A 25,580-nucleotide genomic window follows, 5' to 3' on the forward strand; every position below is an offset into this window, starting at 1 on the left:
ACTAGAAACTCAAGGATTGGAATAAAGACATTTACCTGTAGTCACAATATTGTGCATGAATATTGAGGATATTATATATTGAACTGTGTCATACACTGTTCTGGGGAAAGTCTATTATAAAGTTTTTCTTGATTAATTTTAACATTTTTGTTCATCAACTCTAATTTCACAAGTCTATTTGATTTAAAGTGTGTGTTATTCTAGTTTCAGATTAAACATTTATATTACAAATGTTATATTTAAGAAATGGTACATTTAAAATCAATCTTTTATTTTTAATTATTCTTTAATAATATTTATAAAAGCTTAGAACTTAATATGTTTGCTAATCTACTATCAAAAAGTGACATACATTTGTATGGAACATGAGAATAATTATGTTTTACTTCTACATGTCTACTAACAGGAAATATAATGAAATTTCTTTGGATTGTAAATTGTTCCATATTATAATGATCATTGTATAATTTCAAAACATTTTAATTGCACTTTTTTGAAAACTCATTTATATTTGATCATATTTTCCCTTATTTATTACTTAGTTTTTGAGTGTATATAAATTAACCTCAATATAGCAAATAGTAGTAAAGTAAAATAAAGGGCAGTAATACAAAGTGAAAAAAAATGGAAAACCAGGGTAGAATTTTGTATTTTTTGGTGATGTATTTATTGGGTTTGAACATTGGTTAATGGTCACCTTTAGTTAAGAATTTTTATTTAATGATATTCAAAAGTCAAAGCAAGTAGCTATTTTTGACATCTGAATAATTAACTTCAATGTTGTTAGGAATGTAAAGCATGTGCTATAATTTGCATGGAGAGTAGAATGATTTTTACCCCATCTTTAACTCTAAAATTTTTTTTTTTGGTTTAGTCTCCATAAAATGACAAAGATTCCTGGTTGGGCTTCAGGCAGATAATCTTTCAACACTGATCCCTTCACCACTGTCTACTTCTCTCCACAGTTTCATTACAAACTCCTCTTTGCCTCCCACACACTGTCTGCTTCTACAAGAAGAGCTGATTTCTTACCAGTTGTTGCACTGTAATTTACAGTACTCTTGATGATAGGCTTTCATAAATAACAGTTGATCACCTTTCACACCCAGTCCTCCTCCTGGTTGAGCATTTCCCTTTAACAATAGGTAGTTATTTCTTTCCTATCCTTTATCTCAGACCCTCAGGTGGCATGTTTTCCCACTAAGTACCAGTTCTCGTGATTTTTGTTTCTCTGAGAATTCATTATTCCATCATTGTGTTTCTTTTTACCCACTTATGAGAGAGATCCTTCTGTGTAGGTCTAGCTCTCTCTAAATTCACTAAGCATGAAACATTCTCTGCAGAAGAAAATTGCAAGAGTTTATTTTTCTTATGGTCAAGTAATAGTCCATTGTATGTGTGTACAATAATTTCTTTATTCCATCTTTTATACTTGGGCATTTATAAATCTGGGCCATTTCAGATAGTGCCACAAGGAACATAGAGGTGCAAATGTCTTATCTCAATTTTGTTTTTATACCATGGGGATATATTCCAAGAGATGGAGTTGCTGGGTCAAATGGAAGCCCAATTCTTAGATAGTTTAAGAACATCCATATTGTTTTTGCAGAAAGATGACATTCCCCTACCAGCGAAGAGAATCCTTTTTCCTCTTGTTTCCATACCAGCACTAGCTGTTCTTTTTTTTTTTATTTTTTTGTTCATTTGTTTTTTGATGTGTGCCAATCTCTGGGGTCAGAATTTGTATCTCATTGCTATTTTGATTTTCATCTCCCTGATAATTAGATCATTTTTTCGTTTGTCTTTTGACTATTTGCATTTCTACTTTGGGAAAGTTTCTGTTCATCTCTTCTCATATTTCTTTTTAAAATTTTTGGTTCTTTTTTGTTTGTTTGTTTGTTTGTTTGGTGGGAGCACACCCGATTACAGTCAGGGGTTACTCCTGGCTATGCACTCAGAAATCCCTCCTGGCTTGGGGGACCATATGGGACGCCAGGGATTGAACCATGGTCCAATGAACCTTGGTCCATGCTAGGTCAATCGCATGCAAGACAAATGCCATACCACTGCACCATCTCTCAGGCCCCATCTCTTCTTATATTTGATGAGATTGAGTGTTTTTCTTATAAAGTTCTACCAGAGCCTTATATATCTTTTATATTAAACTCTTATAAGATGATTGGTGGGTAAATAATTTCTCTCATAGGTGGGGGAGCAACCCAGTGGCACTTATGGATTACCCCTGGCTCTGCGTTGAGAAGTCACTCTTGGCATGCGCAAGAGACAATATGAGATATCAGGGCTCAAACCCGGGTCGGCCATGTGCAAGGAAAATATATGAACAAAATATATTGAATAATTAATATGATAATTATTATAAATGTAAAGTATAATGATAGGGGTTATAGGTACCATAGAATAAACTAAAAAATGTTAAGAAAAATTGAAAATAAATGGGTTGGGGCAAGAAAAATAGGCTGGATGCTGCAAAATAGAAATGATGTGAGAATTAAGTTCATATTTAAGACACAAGTATTTTAGGTAGAGTAAAAGGCCAAGGATCTAAGGTAGAAATAGTGACATGTAGAATAATAGCAAGAAAATCATATTACCTAGAGTAGTATAAACAAGGGAAGAACAGATAGAAAACAAACAAAACCTGCCAATCTATAGTGAAATCCCTAGGGCTAGAGATGTAGTATAGAGGGTCGGGACCTTATCTTGCAAAGGGCCAACTCAAATTCGATCCCTCATACTCTATATGCTTCTCCAAGCACTGGAAAAAGTAAATACCTGAGCATCACTGGACATTGCCCCAAAGGAATTAACAAATAGTAAAAACCTTACAGTACAGAATTTACCTGTTTCTTCCAAAATGCCTTAATACAGGTTTTGTGTGTGTGTGTGTGTGTGTGTGTGTGTGTGTGTGTGTGTGTAATGCTTTGATCAGAAAAGTTTCCCTGTCTACTGTTGGTCTGTTGGTATATGTTTTCTTCTTTTATTGCCTTTCTTCTCAATAGAGTGTGCACGCCATCTATTCACAATAGTTGCATAACATGCTTAAACAAATTTCCATCAAGCACACTCTAATATGAGAACATAAAGTCACTATTCAATCGTGTATACCATTTGGATAAATCAGGAAAAGTATCTAACGAAAGGTAAAGAAATTTGCATGATTTATTTGTACTTGTTCTTTCAGGGATAAACTAAGTATTAGGGTATACGTCAAGAGTCTGTTTTGTTGCTTCTCTTTTAAAATATATTTAAATCATTGTTAATTATAAAGTTATTCATAATTGAGTTTTAGACATCCTAGAGGACTAATCCCATCACCAGTGTCAACCTCCTTCCACCAATGTTCCAGAGTCCTTCCCATGCCACCATCATAGTGATTCCATTTTTAATTTTGTTTGTTGTTTCTATTTTCTATTTTTATTATTTGTTTTGTTGGTAAGTCTGGAGAAAGGCTAACCACAACAACTACTGACTTTAAAATAGTTACAATTAAGATCTATATTAATACCTGCTTTTCAGAAAGCAATTCCTTGGGTGTCTTTCTTAGTCTGTCAACAGAAACAAAGAAAATATGCCTCTGGGAACCCAAATAAGATTCTGGAAGTTGGAATATATTTTTATTTACAACTTTTAAGAAGGGTACCTTTGAGAATTTATAATAGTATGCTTAAAGAACTGTCATATTCCCGGGCCGGAGCAGTGGTGCAAGCCGTAAGGCCTCTGTCTGCCTTGCTCACGCTAGCATAGGAAAGATCTGGGTTTGATCCTGTATGGGCCCCCAAGCCAGGAGTGATTTCTGAGCGCATAGCCAGGAGCAACCTCTGAGCATCACCAGGTGTGGTCGAAAATCCCAAAAAAACTAAACGAAGAAACAAAAATCCTTCCATATTCTTGCATTTTTTCAGAAGGAAATAACCCGTCCAGAAGAAAAATCACCTTACAATAATGCTCCAGTTTCTTTTTCCGCCCACACCCGTTTGATGCTCAGGAGTTACTCCTGGCTAAGCGCTCAGAAATTGCCCCTGGCTTGGGGGGACCATGTGGGATGCCGGGGAATCGAACCGCAGTCCTTCTTTGGCTAGCGCTTGCAAGGCAGACACCTTACCTCTAGTGCCACTTCACCGGTATTGCTCTAGTTTTTTGTTTGTTTTGTTTTGTTTTGTTTTGTTTTGGTCACATCCAGCAGCACTCAAGGGTGTATGAAATTTGCCTCTGTGGTAATTATTTTTTCACTCTTTTCCTCCTCTCCTTCCCTCCCTCCCTCCCCCTCCCTCCCCCTCCCTCCCTCCCTCCCTCCCTCCCTCCCTCTCTCCCTCTCTCCCTCTCTCCCTCTCTCTCTCTCTCTCTCTCTCTCTCTCTCTCTCTCTCTCTCTCTCTCTTTCTCTCTCTCTGTCTCTTCCTTTTTTTCCCTTTAGACAGTATGGTTTGAAGTATTGTTTCAGAAAGGGTATCCTAACTACTACTTTCTCTCCCTTCAGGACCCAGTTCTTGTCCAGAGTGATCATTTCTAACTCTCATTGTCATGGTGGCCCAAGTTTGTTTTGAACTTTGACTTCCTCCACAGCTCATCAACTCCCTGACTCCCTCCTTCATAGCATACTGTTTCTTCCCAGGTCCCTGACATTTCTAGCGAGGGTCACTGTATTTATTCAGTGGCAGTAAATGAGGAATAAATTCTTACATGTGGGATAGAATCTTCAGTATTGTTTTGCAAATTAACTGACTGAAACAAAATAGTGATAATGTGTTATTATGGTTAAGGTTAATAAGCTGCTCATTACCTCTAGAGGATCCAATTGCAGACACATTATTTAAAAGGCCTATTTTATTGAGCTAACTGATAAATGAGCAAAACATTGATTTGAATGGTGCGTTCAGAGAATGAAATTTTGAGCCAGGTACAGCGAGCGCAATTTTTTTTCTAAGTCTTGTCTCCACCGACCAGCCTCCATGTCAACTTAACCCTAAGATCTGGAAACTTCATTGCTATTGTTAGGAACTACTTTTCACTCAGAATTCACATAGTAATCAGGTAGCTACTCTATCTCTTTGAACCTCAAGAAATTTAATTTCCAGTTTTTAGAGTGTCTTCTCACTGATCATATAGGAAAATACACTGAAAAATGTATTTGATGTAACCAAATTGAAACTCTCACTAGAGGAGTCCTATCTAGTAAATGGAGTCATATGCAAGTCCTTCTGATTTCTTTAGAATTTTGTCTTTTAATGTTTTATATTCCAAATACTTCTCTTCAGAACATAATACTCTAATATTTCTGAAGTTGAGTCATTATAAGGTGAACATATTTTCCTTAATCACTCCCAGAATAATTTTATAAATCTCATTTTATAACTACTAAATTACATTTGCCAGTGTATTTATATTTATTTCATTTGGGTGGGGGGATGGGTCACACCCGGCAGCACTCAGGGTTGTTCCTGGCTCTAAGCTCAGAAATAGCTCCTGGCAGGCTTGGGGGACCGTATGGGATGCAGGGATTCAAACCACCATCTTTCTGCATGCAAGGCAAACACCCTACCTTCATGCTATCTCTCCGGCCCTTGTTTATTTCATTATTTTATACGAACACAGCAATTATATGGTTTCTTATAATAGTTTTTTTTATTCCCACAAATGAAGTTGTTCATGATTGACTTTCAGTCATACAATGTACAACAACATTCACCAGTGCACATTTCCCACCACCAATGTCCCCAGATTCCCTGTCACCCTTCCCAGTGCCCTCACCCCTTACTGTCTCTGGAGCATACATTTTTCTTCTCTCTCTCTATCTCCCTCTTTTTATGTCTCTTTCTCTCTCATATTTTTTGACGCTGTGGTTTGCAGTACAGTACCCATTTTCTACCATAAATGTCCCTATTTAGCTCCCACCCACACTCCCCAGCCTGCTTCTGAGACAGACATTTTACTTCTGTCTCCCTGTCTGTCTGCCTGTCTGCCTGCCTGTCTCTGTCTCTCTCTTTCTCTCTCTCTCTCATTTTTGGATACTGTGGTTTATACTATTGTTAATGAATGGATGTCACCCGTGTCACTTTATCCCCAGTTCTTAACCAAAGCAATCAGTTACAACTACCATTGTCATAGTAAATCTTTCTTAACTCGAACTGCACTCTCCGCTCTTTGTAGCAAGTTTCCTACCATGGAATTGTCCTCCCATCTCTATTATCTCTAGATATTATTATTATACTTTCTTTTATTTTTCTTATATTCCACAAAGTACTGTGATTATTCTCATGTCTATCCTTTCCCTTCTGACTCACTTCACACAGTATAGTTGTCTTCATGTCCATTCATGACTTTATTTTTCCTAATGACTACTTGTATTCCATTGTGTAGATGAACCACAGTTTCTGTATCTACTCATTTGTTTTCATGAACCTAGATCGTTTTCAGATTCTGGCTATTGTAAATAGAGTTGCAATGATCATAAGAGTGCAGAGGGCATTTTGGCATTATGCTTTTGTGTTCCGAGGTTGTATCCCTAAGAGTGGTATTGCTGGATCATATGGAAGCTCAAAATCCATCTTTCTGAAAAAATATTCATAATGTGGGACCGGAGAAATAGCATGGAGGTAAGGCATTTGCCTTTCATGCAGGAGATCATCGGTTCGAATCCCGGCATCCCATATAGTTCCCTGTGCCAGCCAGGAGCAATTTCTGGAGCCAGGAATAACTGCCGGGTGTGACCCAAAAACCACACAAAAAATATTCATAATGTTTTTCAGAAAGGCTGGCATAGACAGCATTCCCACCAGCAGTGAATGAGAATTCCTTTCTTCCTGCATCAGTGCCAACATGGGTTGTTCTAGCTTTTGATGTGCTTGTGACTTTCATTAACAAATTTAAATTTGTGGTGATATAGTTGATCCAATAATTAGTGATTAAAGATCTAAGATTTGTGAAAGAAAAATATACATGGACCATCTCTCAGCTTTTGTATACAAATATATAAAGAAATATTTCTTTTGAGTTAAAGTTGTATATATAACTATCATCTTTTTTACTCCATTGTGTAGAAAGGATCTGTGACCCAGGAACATGGTAGAAGACACCTCCCTAATATTTCTTTTGAGTTCTTCCTTCCTTTGACACAGAGAACAGAAAAAGTTTCTAATATAATGGCTACTTGTTAAATGCTACCTAGAATCAACCGTGTTTCTCTTCTTTAATAGCTTTCAGGGTTCCCAGTCAGATATTCATCTTGCTGTATTTTTGAAGATTGACTTGTTACTGGCATGCTACTTCATTGACCCAGTTAAGATTATTCTAGAATCTCGGGGCCGGCGAGGTGGCGCTAGAGGTAAGGTGTCTGCCTTGCAAGTGCTAGCCAAGGAAGGACTGCGGTTCAATCCCTCGGTGTCCCATAATGTCCCCCCCAAGCCATAGGCAATTTCTGAGCACTTAGCCAGGAGTAACCCCTGAGCATCAAAAGGGTGTGGCCTGAAAAAACAAAACAAAACAAAAAGATTGTTCTAGAATCTCTTCTAGTTTATGGGAATAAACAATGACTATCAGGCACATAAAAAGTAATAAATTTCTAGATGCAAGAAAAATATACCATCTTATTAAATTCTTCCTAGACAAGGCACATAAAATGATATTGGATGAGTTAAGCATAAATAAATATATTTATAGCATTTTTATGAAGAATAACTATAAATTCTACAATAAATATCAAAAACCAGGATGTTTACATATACATTTATAATTTATATTGTGACATGTGTGTCATGTACACCTGAGGACCTGACCTTTAAGAAGAGGGAGTTTAACCTTACAAGGTAGGATAACTTTGTTTGCCTTTATAATAAACATTATTGCATTTAGCCAAAGAAATATATAGCAGGTAAGCAGCTGACCCAGATTCAATCTTTGGTATTCCATTTAGGTGCCTGAGTCCTCCGGGAGTGATTCTGAATGCTGAGCCAGAAGTAAGCCCTAAGAACTACTGGCTGTAGCCCCAAAACAACAACAAACAACAAATAAAGGCAAGTATGTTTTACTTAGGGAAGACATGCTCATGATAAAAATTTACCTGGCCAAGATTCCTCAAACTTCATTCTTTAAGAAAAAAAAAAGTGTGTGTGTGTGTGTGTGTGTGTGTGTGTGTGTGAGAAGGGATGTGAATAAGTGATTACTTCTTCAATTAAGAAAAGAACATAGAACTGAGAAAGGATTAAAAAAAATAACTGTCTGCAGGGCTAGCATTGCTCTTAAAAAATATTTACTCTGTAAGCAATAATAATAGAGTCCCAAAGTTAAATGGTCATTTTTTTGTTTTTGTTTGTTTTTTTTTGGGGGGGGCACACCTGTTTGATACTCAGGGGTTACTCCTGGATAAGCACTCAGAAATTGCCCCTGGCTTGGGGAACCATATGGGACGCCGGGGGATTGAACCGCGGTCCTTCCTTGGCTAGCGCTTGCAAGGCAGGCACCTTACCTCTAGCGGCACCTCATCGGCCCCTTGTTTTGTTTTTTGTTCTTTGTTTTTCAAATGGTCTAAGTTGCTGTTTTGTCCCTCTCAGTAGGGTGAAATGTGTTGGAAGAGGCCCTAGTCCAGAAATTTTGAGGAAAACTGTTTGAAGCCTATTATAGCACGACAATTGGTGCATATGCAATGTGTGGTGCGTGTTTGGTACTGGCATGACTGTGCACTTTCGATGCTCCCTTGACATAAACAGAATCTTCACAAACTGAACTGCAAATGGCTTACAGGAAAATCTTCTTGAAAAAGTGGGGGCTGGAGGGATAGCATGAATGTAGGGCTTTAGCCTTGCCTACAGAAGGACAGTGTTTTGAATCCCAGCATCCTATCTGGTCCCCTGAGCCTGCCAGGAGCAATTTCTGAGCATAGAGTGAGGAGTGGTTCCTGAGCGCTGCTGGGTGTGACCCCAAAAACAAAACAAACAAAGAAACAAAAAAATATGAAAAGTTAAACGCCAAAATTATGTACAGAATTTTTTCAAATCACTAAAGGGATACTACTCTCAATCAGCATATGCTTTTAATAGACACAAATGACATCAGTGATCATGCTAGTTATTAAAATTTACAACCAAGACCATAGTCAATAGTGCTAAGTAATCATCAGGGCAAGGTAAAAATGATGTTGGGTATCACAGTATCACATGAAGCACCAATTGCATGATAGACAGATGCTAATGTCCTTTGAGCTAATTCTTTTATTTTATTGTCACCATTTTCCTCATCTATATATACCAAAAAAAAGAAAAGAAAAGAAAGAAAAAGAAAACTGTGATCAGAAAAGAGTGAAATATATTTGAGAACAATTCAGTGGGTAAAAATGTTAATGTTTCATTTTTCTTTGACACACATTTTCCCATTGTTTCTTTGTTTGAACACATCACGGTGACTTTTTGTAAGTAGTGATCAAAATACATTCCTAATTATATATGTCACAGTACATATATACCATTTAATTTGGGTTAGTAGTCACTATTGCTTAGATCCTTCCCATGGTCATTTTTGCTTTTATACAACCAAAAAGTATTCACGCAAGAAAGTAAATTCATTTTTCATAGTCACATGTTAGATTCTTTCTGCCATTTGCTTTTTAATGCAGGTAGTGACCACACTGAATTAATTAAAGGCAACTGACTTTACAATATAATTTTGGGATTTTGGGTTCCAAATATATCTCATCTTTTTATTCTGTTCTTGTGGTTGCCACTACTCTATTAGATCATCCCAGTCTTCCCTCTCATAGAAGTTGTCCCTTCTTTGGAAAAAGGAAACTGTATGATCAAAGATTTTAGACCCTACATCTAAACAACCTTCTCAGTGTCTTCCATATTTACACATATGATGGCTATGTCACAGAGATACATGTAGACATGTGGTCTTAAAAGATACCAAACTCAAGAGATTAAGCATGAAATTAATCTTCTGCTCTTAGGATGTGTAAACTAATGCTCTTGATTTTTGGTATTAGGAAAGTAAAACAAATATAGGGTCACAGCAGTTTCTCTCAGGCTAGGATGGGTCAAAAAGCAAGGGAGATGGACAATTCTGTAGGTTTGGGGAGACCTCCTTCGATTGTCTTAGGATTCTCAAGCAAACTTAAGCTTCCTAAATCAACAGTGACTATCTAATAACAATTATTAACTCCTAATTGTTCGTTTGTGTGCAACTATATTGTAGTTACACTTCTTTGAAAATCTAATTACTTTGCCTTTCAGAAATGAGTAGACTCGTCTAATGGTGCTCAGGAGCTTCTACTGCGTCTGTGCAGAATTAATTCATTTCAGTGCTAAGGGACTATTTATACTGCAGAGATTCAAACCAGGATTGGCCACGTTCGAGGTAAATAGCTGACCTCCTCTACTATCTCTCTGGCCAGCAAAGTCATATTGTTAATAAAGCAATCTGACCTCCTGGTACAAAAAGAATTGTGTCATACTTTCTTTTTATAATATGATTTTATTTATAATTATTATTTACAATAAAATAAAAATATAGTCATCAGCAACACCACAATGAAAAAGCTTAATATCAGAGAGGAAGATCAGCCACTAGATTAGGGAGAGGAAAACTTGGAAAGGTAATTATAAACAACATCAAGGCAAAGAAGGTCATCATTCTGTAACTATATACTATTGTTTGTTTGTTTTACTTTTGCCAAACTGAGCAGTGCTCAGGTATTACTCCTGGCTCTTTGCTTTGAAATCACTTCTATTAGGCTGAATGGGCTGCTGGAGGTCAAACCTGGGAAGGCCTACCAATAAAAAGCCCTCCACACTGTGCTATCGCTCTGGAATCTGTAAAATCATCCCATGTATGGTATTTCCAACCCTGCATTTGAAGCAGGGTCATGCATGAAATTATCCAAACCAGGCTGAGGATGAAACACGTGCAATCTGGCAATTGTCTACCTCATATGGAGAGTGAGTTGTCTTCCTGAAAGGTCATTTTTATTGAGTTCAGAGACTACTCCCAGGAGGAGTAGTAAGGACAAAGTAAGGACAGATATCTCAGGCTATCTCAGGTTTACATGTAAGACGATCTCTGTTGTGAGATAAAATCAAATTGTAAACAAATAAATACAGAGGAACCAGGGATGACTTTGTTTTGGGTGAAACTGAGTTGTAAACAAACTGATGTAAATAAACCACTTCAACATTTTGTGGAAAGTTATAGCAATTTGAAACCAAAAATTAAATTTACTTTTGATGTAAGTGTAAATTATCTATATTACCTAATAGTTAAAAATCTAAGTGCATCTCTCAAAATAGTACATATTGAGGAGAGGAATTTAAACCAGGTAAAATTCCAATTCAGTTCCATTCAATCTTAAAGGATAGTTCTTTTTATAGAACTGTCACAACAAAACTTAAAAATAATTAAAATTTATTTTTACCAATGCAATATAGCTTTAAAATAAAAATATTTAGTTAGAGAAATTACTTCACTAACAACTATCATGACAGTGGTAGTGAGTGAGAGAAATAGAATGCCTGTCTCGAATACAGGCAGAGGTGGGGGATGAGGGAGATAGGAGATATTGGTTGTGGAAAATTGCAATTTTAAAGGTGGGTGTGACTTCTATAACTGAAACCCAACTATAAACATGTTTGTAATCATGGCTCTTAAATAAATACATTATAAATATAGTATGAAACAGAAATAAAGATCATATCTTTGGCATTCACATTTTTATTTGAACTTTAGGAATGTCATGTAGAAATGATGTCTAAGAATAAGAGATTATATATTTGTCTGGACTGTATCTTAACTACCAAATTCTTTTCTAGGTAACATATGATTCCCCTAATATCTCTAGGTTCATCCTTAAAGTCAATCAACCCTACAGAAATGTTTCAGTTAAAATCTGGCAACTACCATTGTATTTGTGGGCTATTGTACTGAATTCCCAGGACCTGTTGACTGAGACTCTTTGATGAAATCCCTAGGCCTCTTGAATACCACTTGATAAGCTTTTTGGGTTCTTTTGTTTGATTTTTTTTTAATGTTTTTTATGTTTTTCTTCCTTTTTCCGATCTCTTAAATTGATATTTATAGCCTCTAGAAGAACTCCTCTCATTTCAGCTTGTTTGATTTTTGCCCCCCCACTTTTTATTTTTCTTTTTTCTTCCCTCTAAACAGAACCACAGAACTTGAACCACTTTGTTCTGCCTCACAAATTGAGGAGAAAATAGTGGAGGGTACCAAGACCAAACAGTTGTATGAACATTGAGTAGAAATAAAAAATGATCATACCTAAACACCAAATCCAAAGCCAACGTCAACAGAATCGACGCCTAATCTACAAAAAGCCAGATACAGAGAGGAACACTTATACTAGCAGCCCTGGGGTTAAAGGAGGAAGTTATGGAATGCATGCTGGGAAGAGGGGTGGAGGGAGGACAACACTGGTGGTGAGAATGCCCCTGATTCAATGTCACTATGTACCTAAAATATTACTGTGAAAGATTTGTAATCCACTTTGGTCAAATTAAAAAATAAAATCTATATTAAAATAAGTAGGGGAAGACTCACACTTTTCTATGAGCCTCAGATGCATTACACACTGCAGTTACAGAATATCTCAGTCACAAGTTAAGTATCATGCATTTGCTATATTGATATTTCATAACATTTACATTTCTCAGAGAACATTAACATAGTCATGTTTTATAAATAATATTTTAAAATATCCTGATAGATCATTCGAAGATTAATTTTATAGTAGAATTTATAGTAGCTCAAATCAGCTAGTAAAAATAAAATCTTAGGGCTGGCTTGATAGTACAATTGGAAGGGAGGTTACTTGCCTTGAGTATGGTCAACAAGAATTCAATCTTTGGCCATCTCATATGATCTCATGAGCACTTCCAGGAGTGATTCCTGATTGCAGAGCCAAGGGTTAGCCCTGAACACTACTAGGTGTGCTCTCATCAAAAAAATAGCATCACAGATCAAATTTGAGTAGTATCCCATTGTACAGATGAGTAGTTTACATTTCAGCTCACTCTTTGAGGAACACTTTTATTCAGTCAGCTTTTAATCATTACGAATATATGTGCTAAAATATTTGTAGCATTTTATGGTAATAATTTGTCTGTTATGTTGACAAATATCTCAGCAGACAAATTCACTTTTAATTAATATATTCAAAAATAGCTAATAGAATTTTGTAATAAGAATTAGTTCTCATCCAAGACTGGCATTAGTGATTCAAAATCAAGATATTAGAATTAAATAAACATTAAGTGGTCTTTCCAAGTGAGGAACAAAATATTTTACACTCTTTTTTTTGTGTGTGTTTTGCTACTTCTGGTTCTACACTTCAAATCACTTCTGGTCATACTCAGGGGATAATATGGGATTTTGCATATGGAATCTGGTTGATCCCATGCAAGACAAACACCCTCCTCATTATATTATCTCTCCAGTCCCATCATCCTTCTGTTTTCATTCTATTAAACCCAGGACATCCGTTGATATTGGAAATAAAATAATTTGTGAGGTGAAGTAAGGAGATAGAATGGCTCTTTTAAGAAAGAGATGGACATAAGAAAAATATGAACAGAGAAAGACCTTTTAGATTTTGATTCAAGGAAGATAAGACAGATACTTACAATAGACTCTCAGCAAAAGTGATAGAGGAAGAAAATAGACATGAAAAGGTTTTCCAAAAAGTCAAGGGCTAAGTTAAAGAGAAGCAGAAGTGACAGTATTATCACTGTGGAAGATGAATGTAGTGGCACTTCTAATTTATTTAGTATTCAGGATTTCAACCTTAATTAGGATTCCTTTGTCACATCATTCATCAAATATACTTGAAGAAATGGAAATGAACCTCAAAGTTTCTGTTGCCTCAGGCTTGCTTTTAATACTTTTACTCATTTCAGTGTATTGAAATGGACATGTTTTAGTTGGAAGAAGTAACATCCAAAATGAAGAAATCACACATTATAAGCATTCTGGCAGGGATCTGAAGAAGCAACCATTTAAGTGGTTATTAATTTGTATTTCTTTCCAATAGTACTAAGAACATTTAGTTTTGTTCCAAAATATTCTTTTTTTTTTCCACCATCCTGATTAATTTGCTTGCAAAGATTCTTTTCTGGCTTCCAATATTCTATATTATTTGCTTTATTGACAACATAACTGCATTTTTTTTCAAATGAATGAGCCTATTATTAAAATATACTAAGCCATATAAAATATAGCACCATTTAGTTAATAAGAATCTTTACTCTGTGCTGGATAATTTCAGGGACAAGAATAATTTTTCAACTTTCTCCTCCAGCCCAATTTCCACCTCTCTATGTTTATCTTGTATATATTTTCCTTTATTTAGTTTTCTTACATCTCTATACCCTCTTTGAAGCCTCTCATAAAATAGAATGGATTACTATGGGCAATTAGGGACTCTATATAACTCATCCATACACATCAATTGATAGCACATGCATATAACATAAGTAATTCAATGGTAGTCTTAAAATTAAGTACAGGCTTTGGGGCTGGAGTAGCTGATAGGGCTTTTGCCTTGCATGCAACTAATCCAGGTTTGATCCCTAGCATCCCATATATTTCCCCAACCATCACCAGAAATCACCTTTGTGTACAGAGCCAGAAGTAACCACTGAGCATATCTGGGTATGGCCCCAAAACAAAAATAAAAACAAAACAAACAAACAAAAAAGATTAAATACTGGCTCATAATATTGCTTGGCTACTCGACAGCAATAGTATTACCCTGAACACATTTTCAAATTTTCCTACATTTGTTTTTCTCATTTTTAATTGTAGATAATAAAAGTCTATTTAATAGGGCTTTTTGTTAAAACAAAATACCTCTTTTACTTATTTGTAAAATACTTATTAACATATGGAACATGTTTAAAAGGTCAAACATGTTGTAGTCCTCCAAAAGTATTATTTGTTATTTTTATAGAGTAAGCTAGTACAGCTAGACAAGATGCTACTTTTTACCAATATATTAAGTTAAGTTTGATTGCTATTAAAGGTTTTTCATATCATGTCATAAAATATTATGATTCCCCTTTCCCTATTGAATTCTCACATTTTATCTGAAAATAATGATAAAATCATAATGGCAAAGAAATCCAATAAATTACTTATAAGAACTGTGCTTTATTCCAAAATAGAATAAAAACTCTTGGTATCTGAGAATCTAGCAGAAAAAATCTTCTAGGGGCTCTTAACAAACTTTAAATGTTGGCTGAAGAAACTAAGAGAATATTTTCACTCATCTGAGAATACTTCTCATGTTTTATATTTCTGAGCTGTCAGTCAGTATTTTTGATCATTAGCCATCTGTGATTATTTTAATTTTTGCCAGCAGGAGAAGGAACTCTTTGCCACCCAGGAGCTCTGTTATTACAATATAATTTATATGTAAAGAGCCCATTTCATCAGTGAGAGCAAACTTTTACAGTTTTATTTTTTAAGGTTTAACAGAATTTCATGGTGTCTCTCCCTCTTTATTTTCCTCTTCATGTCTCTGTGTTCAGCCATGGTTCCCATTTGTCCTAGATAAATTCCAGATAGAGATTCTCCATTACTTCATTCATAGTTTTGAGAGCAGGATGCTAGCAAACTGATTTCCAAGTGTTTTTGACGTAAAAAATCTCATATTACTTATAGTTGCCATTTAAAATATTTTAAATACATCAAAACAATGTTGTCTTTTTTTGTTTGTTTCTGGACCACACCTAGTGACACTCAGGGGTTACTCCTGGCTATGCACTCAGAAATCACTCCTGGCGACCATGGACCCAGGTCCATTCTGGGTCAGCTGCGTGCAAGGCAAACTCCCTACCACTGTGCCATCGCTCCAGCTCCCAAAATAAAAAGTTTTCTTAAGATCACATTACAGATTATCAAAATTGTATGATGATACTATTGTGCATTGTCATGAGAGAAGGCTTGGAGGAAGGTAGACGATATAAATATTTTATTTAGCCTTGGGGTCACATCCAATGGACACTTGGGTTACTTCAAGCAGGCTCAGGGCACCATGAGGGATGCCAGGGACTGGATCGACCTGGATAGGTTTCATGCAAGGCAAATATCCTATCTGCTGTGCTATCTCTCGGGCTCCTAATTTTATTTTTAATTTTTAATTTTTCTCAATTATGTTGCAGTTAAAACTTAGATTCCATACCTCATTTTACTTCTACATCTGAATTCAGTTGATCAACAGTAAGTCAAAAAATTCACTCAATGACTTCACTTACAATATGAGTTAATAATGTTTAAAAGAATATGTTAGTGTAGAGATTAACAAATTCTTGGTCATAAGGTGCAATCTGTATTAAAATTATGAAGAGTCAAATCAATGTATTCATCATGTATTAATCAATGTATTGTAGTTAAATCAATGTATTTAATTATCTCTGTATCAAAACTGTATTAAAAATTATGAAGGGTCAAATATTACATAGTATTTTCTGAAGTGTATTACCAATCAGCTAACCCAATATTAAGCTTTGAATATTATCAAACAAGGTACAAATTTCAGAATAAATTCACTAACAAGGTTCCATATCAGTATCATGAAATCAGAAAATATTTAATTGTTACATTTCCTAAAATAAGAATATGTTAGCTAAGTTAATTTCTATGGAAACTACTCATGATCTATATATTTACTTCATTTCCATTTTCTTTCCATTCCCATTTCTTACCTTAAATTTTATTTCTTCATTGTTTATAACTTTTCTTGGGAAAAATAAACCTGTAGAATTTACAACTTTGAGACAGCAAACTGTCTCAGTATACCACAAGAAAAAATACCCAGAATGATGTAATATTTAATTTCTCTATAGATTTAGATATTTAGATTACAAATGAATTGATAAGTTTCAACAAGAACCAGAGGGTTATTGCAGTGGATGATGTGATTGTCTTGAATTCCACTGACCTACGTTCAGTCCCCAATATGCCATTTGATTCTGTGAGGACTTCAGAGTGACCCTTGAGCACAGAGACAGAGTTTCCTGAGTATGTGCCTCAACTATCTAACCCCACTACCCCTCAAAAAAGGACATCCAGTGTCATTCAGTAAAATTTTACTGAGAAGTAAAACAGCTTTTCAAGATTTAACTAGTTCATTTGTTACCAACTAGTGGGGAATCAAAATGATGTCTCACTCAGGATGAAATATTAATTCCTGAAAGAGTGATCAGTTGGGGAGGAAGCAGCAGCTACGTCTGAGAAATAACTAGGAAAGTAGCCAAGAGACTATACAACCCTGAGCCACTAGATCCAATCCCCTTGAAATTAACCTAATCTGGATCCAATTTAACATCTGAACTTAATTTTCTTGCCTCTAGTTAACTCAGAGCATCCTCTCCACAGAAGCCCTAAGATTACTCGTGACATGCAGACATGTCAAAAGTAATGACAAATATGTGACAGATATACATTCAAATAACGTTCTTCTTAGAGGTGGCTTCTAAATGTGAAGAAAAAGAAAACTGAATCAAAGCCTGGTGATTTATGTTGTGAATGTAATTGTTTCTGTCTGTCATTTAAAGAATATTTTGGGCCAAGGGTGGAAGCAATGCCCCATAAAGACAGTGTTGTTCGGATCACAAAATGAGTAAAATTGATATTTAAATCAAATGCACTGTAGCATCCACATTGTAGAAGCTGAGAGACTGAGAGAGTTTTGTTCACTCTTTTTGGAATTTGCCTGACCGGATCTGAGATTGCTAAAATGACCTGCCTCTTCCTTATCCTAGGCCTTCTAGTTCAGGAAACAATGAGCTCGGAAACATCTCTGTCTCATAGCACCATGACTTTAGGGTCTGTTTAAAACAGTTCTGCTGCAAGTGCCGAGAATGAAAAGAACAACACACATTAAATCTGCCCTCCTAACCAGAGGTGAGAGACAATCAGGTCAACTAACAAATAAACTATAATTAAGCTTGGGAACATTTAAAAAACAAATGAATTCATAACTTTATTTCTATGCAAATAGCAAAGCTTTGGGACATATCAAATGCATTTTGACTTCCATATTGACAAACTTTGATTTGATTGATTCTATATTTATCCCCATGTGGCAGCTGGAGCACTCACTTTAGAGGGAAACTTTACTAATTCCAATCTATCAAGGAAAATCTGCAAGTTAAAAACTCACTTTTATCAGCAGGTATTCAGAGAATGGCAGGTGGCAAATAAAGCTCTTAGTGGATTATTCTAATTACGTTTTCTTTTAACTTCATATCTTAAAAAGTTGTCAGAGAAGTTGAAGAGCAACTTGCTATGGCCTTGACAGTTTGCTTGCATCTTCCCTTTAATCAACACTGAAGCATTCACAGACTCTAAGTTTGAAAGTATAGCTTGTATAATGGCAATATAGAGAAAAGAACTAGAAATAATTGGCTGTATAAAGCAATTGACTAATAGTATTACAAATTGTGTGCATTTAAAAATTTTTATTTCTTTTTATAAATATTGTTACTATTTTATGCAGAAACTACAATTTGATAAGAAAGTGGAAAATATATGAAAACAACTTAGAATATTTACCATGCAATGATATTTTATTTTTTTAAATAAGATTTAAAAAATTAAAGCTCTTAAATCTGTTTATATATTGTTTCAATATAATAAACTGAAAATTTCAAAAACAGTAATTGGTTCAGAATATGAGTGTTTCAGAGAACCACTTTCAATATAAAATATATAAATATAAAATATTTATAAAATATAAATATGGGCCCGGAGAGATAGCACAGCGGCATTTGCCTTGCAAGCAGCCGATCCAGGACCAAACGTGGTTGGTTCGAATCCCGGTGTCCCATATGGTCCCCCGTGCCTGCCAGGAGCTATTTCTGAGCAGACAGCCAGGAGTAACCCCTGAGCACCGCCGGGTGTGGCCCAAAAACCAATATATATATATATATATATATATATATATATATATATATATATATATATATATATATATATTTCATAATTTCTGAAATTTTCTTATTTTTGAACACAAATAAACAAAGTTTTGGAGAAGTGTCAGAGTCAAGGATAGATTTCTGTTGCTTCTGTTCACACTGATAACTCTGCCAAAATTTTGAATCCAAAATTTACAAAAGTTTACAAAAAAAAACTGACCAAAAACCATAATGAAGAAAGCTTCTGTAGCAAGGGGTAGAATGACAGCTCCTGTTAAATTGAAGACAGAAATAAATGCACTCTCCTGAGGGAAAACAAAATAAAGCAAAACTCCACTGGGAACAATAAGCTTTAATTCAGTAGAAATTTCTAATGTTTTTGTGAAATATCAAATGTAATGAGGAGGAATAATGGAGTGACTTACTTACACTGATGTGCCAAGATAACATATTGGAAAAAACTTCTAATACAACAAAACTAAGTAACTTCTTGAGAGAAGATTCCAAATCAATACTCCCAATGATGATCATTGAAACAAGGTCAATAATGACAGAGAAAATATATATAATACAGAGTTTGAAATATAACAGAAATCATAAAGCTAAAATCTACTGTAGTAGAACAAAAATAAATGTAATGGAATAACAAAATGGAAGAAGATAATCCATTAATGAGCAATTCATTAATAATAATTAACAATTCATTAGTTAATAATGAAGTCATTACAAGCAAACTGAAAAGATGAAAGAATAAAAACAATACAGACATATGAACTGTATGTGAAATCATCAAAAAAAAGAACACCATTCTTTTTTATAGGGGTCTCAAAAGGAGACAAGACAAAAGAGGAGAATTGTTTGTTGTTTTTTGTTTGCTTTTCTTTTGGGGTCCACATTCCACAGTGCTCAAAATTGCTTCTTACCTAGTGCTTGGGTACTTGAATGGCAATGGAGTGCCAGGGATTGAACAACGATTTTCTGCATGTGAAGCTTTTGCAACAGCTTATTCATTGATCTATCTTTGCTTTTTAAGGGCAGAAAAAATTTTTAAATAATAATGTCTAAGAACTTTCCTAAACTGATAAACAAGTTAGGCACTAGATCCAGGAATTTCAAAGATTTCCAATCAAAATAAAGCCAAACAGATGGATCCTAATACAGAAAATTAAATTGGCAATAATCAGTGAACTCCTTAAAAAGCTGCAAGAGAAAAACATGTCACACATAATTAAAGTTCCACAAGATTCTCAAGAAAGTTCTTCACAGAAACTATAGGCCAGAAGCAGATTGTTATGAAGTACTGAATTCAAGTCCTTCAACGAAGAATATTTTATCCATCAAATAGATCCTCACTTTAGTGAGGATGTCAAGGAGGAAACAAAAGAGAATTTTAGTCAATAGCTAAAAAAAATTCACTGCTGTAAAACTAGCCTTCCAAAGAAATTCTATAAGAGAAAGGAAAAACTTAGTTGAAAGTAATATTATCTAAACAAAATAAGGCATAATAAAGAACATTAATTGTAATCTGTATTTGTTTTCAAGTTTACAATTTTCTCTATTATTTTAAGACAATTTCAAGTGGAATTCTTGATTAAATATGTTTCTAAAATGCGGACTAACTTTTAATGACTTGTTATATACAATTACAGGTTAGTGACAGAGAATTAACTCGTCAAATACTGTATTGCCACCTCATTCTGTAATAAAATGGGTGTCTGTGTTAAAGTTACTAATGGTAATATAACATCGCTGGTTCCGGAGAGCATGCAGTGCTTGAATTCTGACTAATATTTATATGTGTGGTACTATAAAAGTAACTTAATCTCTGCTCAAGTAATAATCTAGAATATAGACCATTTTATACTTATTTTGCCGACTAAGTACAATTTTGGTAAGAATAAATGTCAATATATGTCTACAGAGACATAGGTGTGACTATGTACACATTTAGAAGATCAGAAAAGCTAGCTTTTTGGCTAATATTTTTCTTTTCTTTTAAAATTGACCAAAAAATCTCATATAAAAATTTATAGAAATATAAGTGATTCTATAAAATGTTCTGGGACCTAAAAGCAATTTTTTATCATTAAAATTATTTTAAATTTCATGTTTTGTTCACTAAGTTTCTTAAAACTTGATAAAAATAAGTTAAATATATTTTATATAGGGGAGTCTTAATGAGTATCCTACTTAATGAGTAGCATATAAAATGCTCTATGTAAAGTTATATAAGCATAACTTGTAAAAATATTTAGATTTATTTGTCAATGTAAACATTTCCTCTGTCCTACTACTTAGGTTTAAAAATCAATTAAATTACAAATCAATCTACAGAGATTTTTCTGTCAGTTAGACCTCACTTAAGTGACACCTATTTTAGTATGCCTGTCATCAATAAACATGAACTTTGCTAACCTATTTTGTCTATATTACATCACTTAGCATAGTTCAAGCAGTTCCATTCATGTTGTTGTAAGAGACAGACTTTATCCTTTGAAAGACTGAACAATATTCCCTGATATAGGTATATAAATACACAGTACTTAAAAATACACACATATATTTAGGTTGCTTCCACATTTGGCCATTTTGAATAATGCTGCACTGTTGGGAAGGGCAGATAGTGTTTTGAGAGACAATTTTGGTCGCAATTATTCCTAGAAGTAAAATAATTTGTAGCTCTGTTAATACTATCTTAAGTAATATCAATAGTAGTTTCTCACAAATGCTTTCTAGTCTATGTTCCTAATAACAACTTAAGAGCAAACTATAAGGGTTCCCTTCCTCTAAATTGGTATTTATTTTTAGTTTTATCAAAGATGTGATGACACTTTGTAGTTCCAATTTCATGTATCTTATGAGTGATACTGTTGGACTTTTACATATCACTGTTAATCATTAGCATATTTTTCTTGGAGAAATGTCTATATGTCCATCTGCCTATTTTTTAAATCATATTGTTTTTGCTATTGAATAATTGGAGTTCCCTATATAACTTGAATATAACTTTATAAGATAATTTACAAACACATTCTGTGATTTAATGTTACCAAGAAGTTTTCTCATCTTGTTTTCTTGCATGAGTCTTAAGTTTCATATATTGTGATGATTTTTGTTTCATTCTTTGCATGTGACTATTCATTATCCCCAATACAATATTTTATAAAGAAAACTTTCCTCTCCACATTTAATATTTTTATACCTTTCTAAAAATGTGTAATCAATTTTATATACATCAACTATTTTTGGAAGTATAAGGTCTATTGTTTAACTTATATTGGCAACATATTTATTTTAAATGGATGTTGCTCAGTAATATACATGAGATCAAAAAGTGTGCTGCATTCACAATTTTTGTTTCTCGAGGAAACTTTGACTATTCGATTAGAATTTTAGAATCTCTTTAGAATCCATTTACTTTTTCTACAAAAATGCTTTAAAATTATAATGAAGATTATTGGATTACTTTAGGGAGTATGAACATTTTCAAACTTTTAATTATTTTCATCTATAAACATGCCATGTGCTCATTTAATCATTTACTCTTCTCATTTACATGTGTGATTTATTGATAATTTAATTAATCAAATAAATACTTTTTTTTGTTTTTTTTTTTTTTTGGTTTTTGGGTCTCACCCGGCAGTGCTCAGGGGTTATTCCTGGCTCCAGGCTCAGAAATTGCTCCTGGCAGGCACAGGGGACCATATGGGGCGCCAGGATTCGAACCGATGACCTCCTGCATGAAAGGCAAACGCCTTACCTCCATGCTATCTCTCCGGCCCCCAAATAAATACTTTTATTTCATTTAGTGTCCCCATTTTTAGTGTAAGTCTTTAGCCTCCTTGGTTATAATTTTATAAATATTTTAATACTATTATTAATGAAGCTCTGTTTATTCATATATTAGGATGTTCAATAATATAAATGCTAATATTTAAGGCATGCAATTTTACTGTTGTATTTACAAGTGCCTATGTCAATTAGATTTAAAAAGTTTTGCATAGACATTTCATAGACAGAAGTCTGTATATTATCGATGTACAAATGTGCAAAAACTTACTTGGCATATTATCCTGAAATTATTCGACTTGTTTAATACATTTCAAATAGATTGTTGTATAATCTCAGTGATTTATACATGAGACTATTTTTGTAAATTGAGATAAATTTACATCTTTTTTATGGCTTTTGGGCCACACCTGGTGATGCTCAGAGGTTACTCCTGGCTATGTGCTCAGAAATCACTCCTGGCTGGGGGACCATATGGGATGCCGGGGGATCGAACCAGGGTTTGTCCTAGGCTAGCATGCACAAGGCAGACTCCTTACCACTTGTGCCACTGCTCTGGCCCCAGATTTGCATCTTTTTTAATGATTAATATCACTCTTACTTATGTCTTTTTCTTTCCAATGTAAGCTTTCTTTTACTTTGTTTAATAGCAGTTGTAAATGTGGAACCAGTGACTTGTCCAGGTCTTTGAGGTATATTTTTCACTATGTATCACTGACTAGCATGTATCTGTTGTTTTATCCTATGATTTTATTTTGTTAAAATACATTACCTGAATACAAAATTAGTTAAAATATTTTATTTTGAAGGGAATATTTAGGTTTTTTTCTTTTCTTTCTGTTGTTTTTTTTATTTTTTTAATATAATTTTTATTTTGATCATAGTGGCTTACATATTGTTGACAATAATATTTTAGGTACATATTTACATAAAATAAGGGGGATTCCCATCACCGATTTGTCCTCCCTACACCTCCGTTTTCGTCCTATCTCCCATATCCTCCTCCCTCACCCCTCGAGCTGCTAGAAAATGTGGTCCCCTCTGTACCTAGTTTACTACTTAGTAGTCTTGCACCTGTTTGGTCTTGGTGCTTCCCTTATTTCCCCCTGTAACTGGGAGGTGGGACTAGATAGTTCAAGTTATGTGGTTTTGTTTGAAGAAGAGAAAAGTAATAAACTGGGGTAAAAGTCTAATACGCCGAAAATGGGCGGAATCCTTCTAGAAGCTCTCGTCATCGGTTTGAGAGACGAAGGAGAAAAAGAAGGTGAAACACCTCAACAGTTCAATTTTATTGAAACTATATAAAGTTCTTTATAATTGGGTTTCAGACAAACAGGAATCAGGCTCAATCCCACCACCAGTGTCCACGTCCCTCCATCAATGTTACCTAAGGGCATCCCATACCACCATTTGCCCCCTAGCCTGCCAGTATAACAGGCCCATTTTAAGATTATGTTGTTAAAGTTTGTGTCTCCTGATTCCATTGTTGTTGCCTTTGGCTTAGATATTTAGCTCTGTCCCTTTTTTAAATATCAACACTTAATATTTCTGTTCTGTCCCTTTTTAACACTACCAACACACCTCCATCCATTCATATTTGTGTTTTTCTCTTTCACTTAGTTTCTTTCCTTCTCCTCACTATATTCTGGGCCAATGGCGTTCAAGACAACTTTCCTTTAGACCATTGCTTTTCTTCATGCATTTTTTTTATTCTAAATACCGCATTTAAGTGATATTCTATAACTATCCTTCTTTTCCTGGCTTACTTAATTTAACATGGTATCTTCTAGTTCCATCCATGTTTCTGCAAATTGCAACGACTGCAGCATTCATTACAGCTATGTAGTATTTCATTGAATTTATGTACCATGTCTTCATGATCAACTCATCATTTTTTGAAAATTTAGGTTGATTCCAATTCTTAGCTATTGTACTGAGTGCTACAATGGATAGCACTGAGCATATATCCTTTTGGATGAATGTATTTCAATCCTTGGAGTAGATACCCAAAAGAGGGATTTTTGGGTTAGGGTTAGGGTTGGTTTTAGCATATTTGAAAGCTCAATTTTAAATTTACTGAGAACCCTCTATACTGATTTCCATAAAAGTTGAACAAGGAAGCATTCCGACTTGCAGTACGTGACAGTTTCTCACCACATCCCAGCCAACAGCGATTGTTCCCAGCATTTTTGATATGTGCTTACTGGTGTAAGCTAATATTTCATTGTTGTCTTGATTTGATTTTCTGTAATGATAAGTGATGATGAGCATGTTTTATATGTTTGTTGGTTATCTGTTGGTCTTCCTTAAAGAAGTGCTTGTTCATATCCTTTCACCATTTTTTGATGGGGTTTTAGATTTTTGCAGTAAACCATTGTGAGTACTTTGAATATGCTATAGATCAAACCTTTATCTGATGTGTTCAGTACAAAATTTTTCTCACATTCAGTTAAATGCCTTCTGATTTTAGCCTGTATTTTTTGCCACACATAAATGTTTAGTTTCATATATTCCCATTTATTAAGATGTTATAATAATTGCCACTGAAATCCTATCATCAGAACTACTTTTAGGTCTAAGTGTTGGAGTGGTTTACCTGTTTTTCTCAATGACTTTTATGGATTTAGGTCTAATATCAAGGTGTTTACACATTTTGAATTGACTTTTGGATAAGGTGTAAAATATAAATTGACTCTAATTTCTTTTTTTTTCCCCTGGTTTTTGGGCCACACCCGGCGGTGCTCAGGGGTTACTCCTGGCTGTCTGCTCAGAAATAGCTCCTGGCAGGCACGGGGGACCATATGGGACACTGGGATTCGAACCAACCACCTTAGGTCCTGGATCGGCTGCTTGCAACG

Source organism: Suncus etruscus, chromosome 13, assembly GCF_024139225.1.
Source record: "Suncus etruscus isolate mSunEtr1 chromosome 13, mSunEtr1.pri.cur, whole genome shotgun sequence".
Classification (NCBI taxonomy): Eukaryota; Metazoa; Chordata; class Mammalia; order Eulipotyphla; family Soricidae; genus Suncus; species Suncus etruscus.